The sequence below is a fragment of the Mesoplodon bidens genome, assembly GCF_964165515.1.
Source record: "Mesoplodon bidens genome assembly, chromosome: 6".
NCBI lineage: Eukaryota > Metazoa > Chordata > Mammalia > Artiodactyla > Ziphiidae > Mesoplodon > Mesoplodon bidens.
In genome coordinates, this window is record NC_138162.1 from 100,603,205 (window position 1) to 100,610,627 (window position 7,423).

Consider the following 7,423-nt stretch of genomic DNA (forward strand, 5'->3'; position numbering starts at 1 on the left):
ACAAGAAGTGTATAAAAATATATATGAAGAAACACATGATGATAAAACAAGGTTTGAATTTGAATACATGGGATGATACATTTTGTCCTGGAGTCAAAATATAGAAAATGAAAAATGTAATTCTCCTTAAATTAATCTGTACTTACAATATAATCCCAATAAAATTTTACAGAGAAAAGAAAATTCAAATGTGAATATAAAGCCACAAGTCACTGGGCTTTGCTGGACCTCTGACTTCATCATCAATAGAAAGTCACAGATGTGTGCACATTACAATTGTGGTGGATTTCTCAAAATATCATTTAAGCGGATCACAACCTTAAAACTGGTAATTAGTGGCAATTAGACCCACCACTAGATCTTGTTTCCAATATGTTAATAAAGAGGCACATATATTACTATTCCACAAATTATGTTTTTAAGTTGTATTCCAATATAATTGGTTTCCTTTATAATTATAAATATTTTATTTATTCATTAAAAACATTGTTTTGAGAAGGGACTATGACAGATTGTATTTTCCAAAGTCGGTCACAGCAATATCTTCCACTCACCAGCTCTTCTGCAAGCGATGGTGTCAAGACCCTTGTCAACAAAAATAATCAATAAACAGTCTATAATAAGAAAAGAGTTTTATTTGAGCCAAACTAAGGACTAGCCCAGAAGCCAGCTTCCCGTATTACCCTGAGAAGCTGCTCCAGAGAAGCATGGTTTCCAGCACAGTTTTATATCTTGTCGGAACAAAGAACATTAAACAAGTCAGGGAAACATTTCTTCAAGGTTTCAAAAAAACAAACAACAACAACAACAAAAAAAACCCCCAAAAACACCACCAACAACAAAAATCACACAGATAAGCATTTATATAGCAAGTCAGCATGGCCTTGGCACCTGGGAAGGGAGTCTTATCATCAAAGGGGGAGTACTAGCACTGGCGTCCTGGGAAGAAAAGAATTTAAACTTTATTTTTAACGTGGACATTCTTTACTTTTGGTCAATGTGCCCTTTTCTTTAATAATTAAAGCAGATGTACAATGTATGTTTGATAGGCCATAAACAGGCTATTTTAGTTAGCATAAAATTCAAGTTAACTCATGCATAAGCCAGAATGGCTTCTCTGTATCTCAATATGTGAAAATTTCTTTTATCACCCCTCAGGGTGGCATTTAACTTCCCCGTGTGTGTCTAGTGACCTAGCTGTCTAGGGACAGCTCTAGTGACCCCTCATCACCAGTGGCATGTGGGAGCAGCAATGGTGCCTGACGTGGGAGAGGAGGCCAGAAAAACCGATTCAGTATTCTCCTGGTTCTCTTGGAATGCTCAGTCTTTCCTGGGACCCAGCGGTGAGCTCTGAGAAGCCCAAGCCACATAGGCCACATGCCGGCCCTTTGGTTGATAGTCCCAAACAAGCACACCTCGAGCACCAGGCATGAGTGTAGAAGACTCCGGTCCAGGTTCCGGTTTTCTGAGTCACCCCAGCCAAGTGTCCTGTCCCAACTGCTGACCCACACCCCGTGAGCATAACTAAACAATGGTTGGTGTCCACCACCCTTTCTGTGATGCAGCATGGACACCTGAAACAGGGCCCATGGGCTACATCAAAGTGGTCCAAGGCAAGAGCAGGTCTTAACTACGATATTTCTTGGCTGGGTCTGGAGATGCCAGTGTTGCCATTTTGACCTTGCCACCCCTGGCTCCTGCAAGGCCGAGGTGCAGCTGCAGGTCTGGGTGTGCATGGAGCTTGGGCTGTGGCAGGCAGTGGGAGTGCCCCAGCTGGGTTGATGGAAGGAACTCCAGGCTGTCCCACAGTTCCAGCTGAAGTAAAGTTCCACATTGTGGCGCTTCTTGACACAGAGAGTTGGAATCCCTGGGACGGAAGGGCCAGATGAATCCCTGCTGCAACTTGGTATCTAAGTAATTGCAGGTCTTTACCTCCCCTTTGTTGTCTTCTTGCTACAGAGGAAAAACAGGGCCTTAGACACTTGCCCAAGGTCACAGAGCCCAGCACTAGAGCCACAGGCTTAGTTACTGTAGTTTCTGTAGCACGTCATTGGGAGATTTTTGTTTTTTAGAAATTGACACAATAATTCCAATTTTTTCTTGAAGAATGAACAATTGAGAATCCAGCAGGGTTGCCTCTTCTCAGAGCTGTGTCTAAAACGAGTATGTATTGTAATTAGAACATATGTAGAATAAAATTACTACCAAAATCCCCTGGTAGCAGGCTCAAATCACCAAGGCTATGATCCTTGCAGCATAGAAGCTAGGAATAATAAGGCAAGGTGTTCCCCTACCATTGACTTGATTTTTATTCTCAGCTCATGTCATCAGATTTTTGTAAGTAAAGTGTGTACATGATGCAATTCCTCTGTAGTCAGGAAAGTTGGATGAAGAGGCAGCATGGAGACATGCACCAACTGGGCAATCCTCAGCCCAGCCCTGGCCACACAGCCCAGGGGACATGGCTCCAGCCTCAGTGGTCCCCCCAAGAATGGGGCTACACCACACTTCTAACTCCAACATTCTGTAATTCCAAAGGGCAATTTCCAGACCTCCCGTGTTCTAGTTAGAGCCATCAACTCCCAAATCTCAGTGTCCTTTACCACATAATCGACTGATCAATCACAGAAGCAGTTATTCTGTTTTATAAAGGAGTGACATCACAGGATTTAAATACTGCTTTTGATAGAGTAAAAAAGTTTTAAAATATTTCCTTTTGTGAGGAAGGAAGGAAGAAGTAGGAAAAAACAATGGACAGGAATAGAACTAAAATTAGTAAAGTTTCCCAGAAAATATGGAAAAAAATAGTAACTTCACTTGAAAACAAAATAATATAAATTTAAAACTACATAAAGAAAAATAAAATTAACTTTAAAATTTAGCAAGTACATAAAGATACTATTCCATATTATTTCAATTCACTTATTATTTGCAAAAAATGATATCCTATGTTGATATGTTGACATGGTACATTTGATAAAAATACATACTGCTGTTGTAAAACAGATTTTGACAAGGTTTTATGTATCCTCTGTAATATAACATCTGGGTATAATAGCACATAATAATCATTGCGTCCTTCTCTAAGATAAGCGTTTTTACATGTATGTTTTTACCTAATTTTCATAATGATACTATGAGATCTTATCTTACCTTATCTCTCATTTTACAGACAAAACTCAGAGAGGTTAAGTTATAAGCCCAAGACCACACAGCAAGAGAGGGTGGAGCAAAGATTGAACCCAGGCAGGAAGAATTTGGAGACTGTCATCCTTTTACTCAACTAAGTATATTTAATCTGTATTCTGAACCACTAAATAGTACAACAGACAAAAGAGAAAAATTGTAGTGGTTTGACCATTTAGAGAACCAGTTTAGAGAACCAGCAAATATTGGTATAAAAGAGAAATAAAGCATAAAGTGATGAAAAAGAAGAGAGGATTTCCTAGGGGTAGTTTAAAACAGTTTAGTTCCACTTGGAAGTATAAATGGGACAGGAAGAAAATAATACAGAATAAATAAAGGACACATTTTATGAATCTCACAATTACAGAAACACTAAATATAATCAGTAATGCCTCCACTGGGCACTGTTTTTCGCACTCTCTGGGAAAAATTTAAATTACCTTATGTAATGGGCTGAATTGTGCCCCACCCCCCGCCCCCACCAAAATTCATACGTTGAAGTCCTAACCCACAGTACCTCAGAATGTGACTGTCTTTGGAGATAAGGCCCTTTAAAAGGTGATTAATGTAAAATGAGGTCGTTAGAGTGGGCCCTAATCCAATCTGACTGTGTTCTCATAAAAAGAGGCTATTAGGACACAGACATGCACCCAGGGAAGACCATGTGAGGACACAGGGAGAAGATGGCCATCTACACTCCAAGGAGAGAGACCTCAAGAGAAACCAGCCCTGCCTATACTTTGACCTTGGACTTCCAGACCCTGGAACTGTGAGAAATAAATTCCTATTGTTTCAGTCACCCAGTCAGTGGTGTTTGTTATGCAGTTCGAGCTGACTGATACACTTTGCATCCATGTACCTTGGTGATGTGCAGAGCCACCTGAGGGTAGTTTGTTTAGTCACCACATCCTCTTTACAGCCCTTACCTGCCTTTGTCCCACCTACCAGTTCTAGCCAGCACTGTTGAGATGGAACCTTCTGCTTCAGTTTTCTGTACTGCTGTGCAAATTCTAAAGTTCCAGCATTTCAGGGGCAGCAAGGAGGAGTGACAGCTGCGATGCTCATTGTTTGTGCGCTCCTAGATGGAGCAATGAATACCCATGCTGCTGGATACCTCACCTCAGCCTTTGTTTTCCTATTTTCTGGCATGCTTCATTTGTACAGGCAGGAAACTGGCTTATCATACCTGTCACCCACTCAGCTGCAGCATCTCTAAATTAATATCATTCTGCTTGGAAGTACATAAGCCTGCCCAGTCATCAATCAGATAATTCAAGATGTTGTCATCAAATGGGGTGTCTGTTTTCTTCTTACTGGTAAAAATAGTCCATTGACAGTTAATGGACATTGCAGGGCTTCACACTGAAGAACACAGCACCACTATGTGAAGTCCATTCTGATGAGCCGGTTGTTGATGGCTGAGTCATTTGAAGAGGTTGAGAAGAGAAACAACAGACCCTGCCTCTGTCCCTCTCATCCTTTGAGCTGTGTAGCTGGAGAAAGCACTTGAGTATGGAGGATGCTGGTGACTATGGAACATTGTGAAAACCCAAAATAATAAATTCTTTTGTTTACATGTCCCTGCTTTTGGAATCTGAATAAGACCAAGGACCCACTCAGGCACTGGGCACATGCTTTACAGGTTTTCTTCACCAGAACTGACTTCACGGGCACACGTTCCCAGGGCCCCATGCTTCTTCATGGCTGTCTTGGAATCCTTAATAATTTTGAGCAATCAGTCCTGCATTTTCACTTTGCACTGGGCCACACAAATTATATAGCTGGTCCTGCTCTTTAACCAGGAGATAGAAAAATGTCCTCAAAAAAGCAATGAACCTATTACTAGGTGAAAGTAGCTGGTGTGAAAAGACTACATACTGTATGACTTCAACTAAACAACATTCTGGAAAAGGCAAAATTATGGAGACAGTAAAAATATCAGTGGTTGCCATAGATTAGTGGGGAGAGAGTGATGAACAGGTGGAGCACACAGGATTTTTAGGGCAGTGAAACTACCATGTATGATAGAGTAATGATGCATACATCTAAACCTATAGAATGTACAGCACCCAGAGTGACCCTAATGTAAGCTATGCACTCTGGCTGCTGCTGCTGTGCCAATGTAGCTTCATTGATTGTAACAAATGTACCGTGCTGGTAGAGGTGTTGATAACGGGGGAGGCTGTACATGTATTGGAAATCTCTGTACCTTCCTCTCAGTTTTGCTGTGAACCTAAAACTGGTCTAAAAAAATAAGATCTATTAAAAAACAAACAATCTACCAGTGATGGTCTGGGAGGCTGAAGACATGCCTTCCTTGTGCAGAATGCTGAACAGTTGTAGAGTTGTAGAGGTTTTTTGTTTTTGTTTTTTAATGCATTGTTGCCAAAGATAAACATAAAATATTTTATTTACTTTATTTTTAAAAACTTTTGGTGGTAACTATTTCTGAGATTGGGTTTTTCTTTCTCTTTCATGCTGGCATTTTAGGGTATCCTCATTTCACAAGCAAAACATGTTTTAAGCTTTAAAACAAATTTAGACAGGCTGCCATTGGAATCCACCAGTTTCTAAAAGTCCATGATGTATTTCATGTTGTTGATTAAAACCTGGCTTCCAAAATGTTTCCTTGTGAGACACATGCTTGGTCTTCGTTTCTGGAAGGCTGAGTTCTGCACCACTAACCCGTGTGCAATGACTTCACTCTTTCATCTGCCTGGGAAAGGAAGCCGACTCCAGCGCCTACAGCTTAACGCAGCCTCATCTGACACTCGTTTCCTGTTGCAGGAATCCACTGGCTGACTCTGGTTTCAGTCGGACTGCTCAAAGCTGAGAGCTCAGTTTGGCAGGAATCAGCATTAAGAAAGCAAATGTTTCCCGAATCCCAACCTAGGAGTGAGTTTCAAAAGTTTACAGTAATGCAGTAGCCTTTGGATAGAAAGCAAGCAGGCAGTTAGACAGCAGAAAAGCCCATTCTCCAGTAGGTGTGGTTTGTGTTGCCCAAAGCTGAGCAGGTACAAGGTGATTCTGGTCACTTAAGAAACAAAAGTAAATGACCTGAGATGTCCCGTCGTGTGTGCCGAGGGTAACGTGGACAGAGCTCCTTTCAAGTGTGGTCCTTACAACCAATCACTCCTCGATTGTGTTATGTGGACACCTCGGTTAAAAACATCCAACCTTGATGTCTCACGATCTTGAACTGTAATCTTTTACACACTGAAGGGAGAACACAGGCACTCAGAAACATTTGGGGACACCAAAGCCTCTACAGCAGTCACCCACAGTGTCAGGGATGTGGGGCCGCCCCTCGCTGTCCATGGTCCTCTTCTTGCTCAGCTGGAGTCTCCCTGGGGAGAGCCGGCTGCAGGTGATAGGCTGTCCCCTCCACCCCCACCCATATCCTCTCTCTGGGTCCCTGTCACCCACCAACCAGCTCCGCTTCCTCCCCTGGCGGGGCCCAGGCAACATCATGATGGGAAATGTTGGAAGGTTCTACTACTGCCAACTGACCAGGAGAAAGCACCCGCCCTCTGGACTCCTTTCCCGTCTGCCCAGTGAGGAGTGTCTTCCTAATTCTAAGACATTAGGTGCTTGGGAGCCTTTGGGTTAGAATCACAGTGGTTCCTGGAGAACCCACAGGCACCCCAAGAACTCCACCATATTGGAGGAGCTGAGTGAGGCCCTCTGGTTGGAACCGGTCATCCAGGGCAGCTCCAGTGGCCTCCGCGCACCCCATGGACAGCAGAATTTCCTCTTGTTTCTGTGTTTTCTCACCTGAGCATCCCACGCTGCTCTGAGCAAATATAAATTGGACGCTTGTTTAGTACTTTAAGTCATGAATGGCATTTCCAGATCAATCACTGTACTCAAGTGACAGTGGTTTGAAACTGGCAAGTGCACAGATTCTCATTTAACAGAAGGGATGCGAAGCAGATAATTCAGACGTGGAGTCAAGAGAAATTTATCTTCATAACCGCTAGGAGGTATCCTTTCTTTGCGCCTCATTTTCCTTTCCTGCAAAATAGGAACCCTGCATAGGCCTATGGTGAGGTGTCACAGCCAGGGCCTCTGACATACCCACAGCAGTGGGTGGGAGAAAGTCCCCTCACAGAGTGCAAGCTTACAGGAGATCATGGCATGGTCAGAGGGAAAGGGATGGCCTGTCAACCTGTCTTTACTCTTTTTTAAGTTGTATAATGTATACACAGTAAAATGCATGAATCTTAAATGTAGAGCT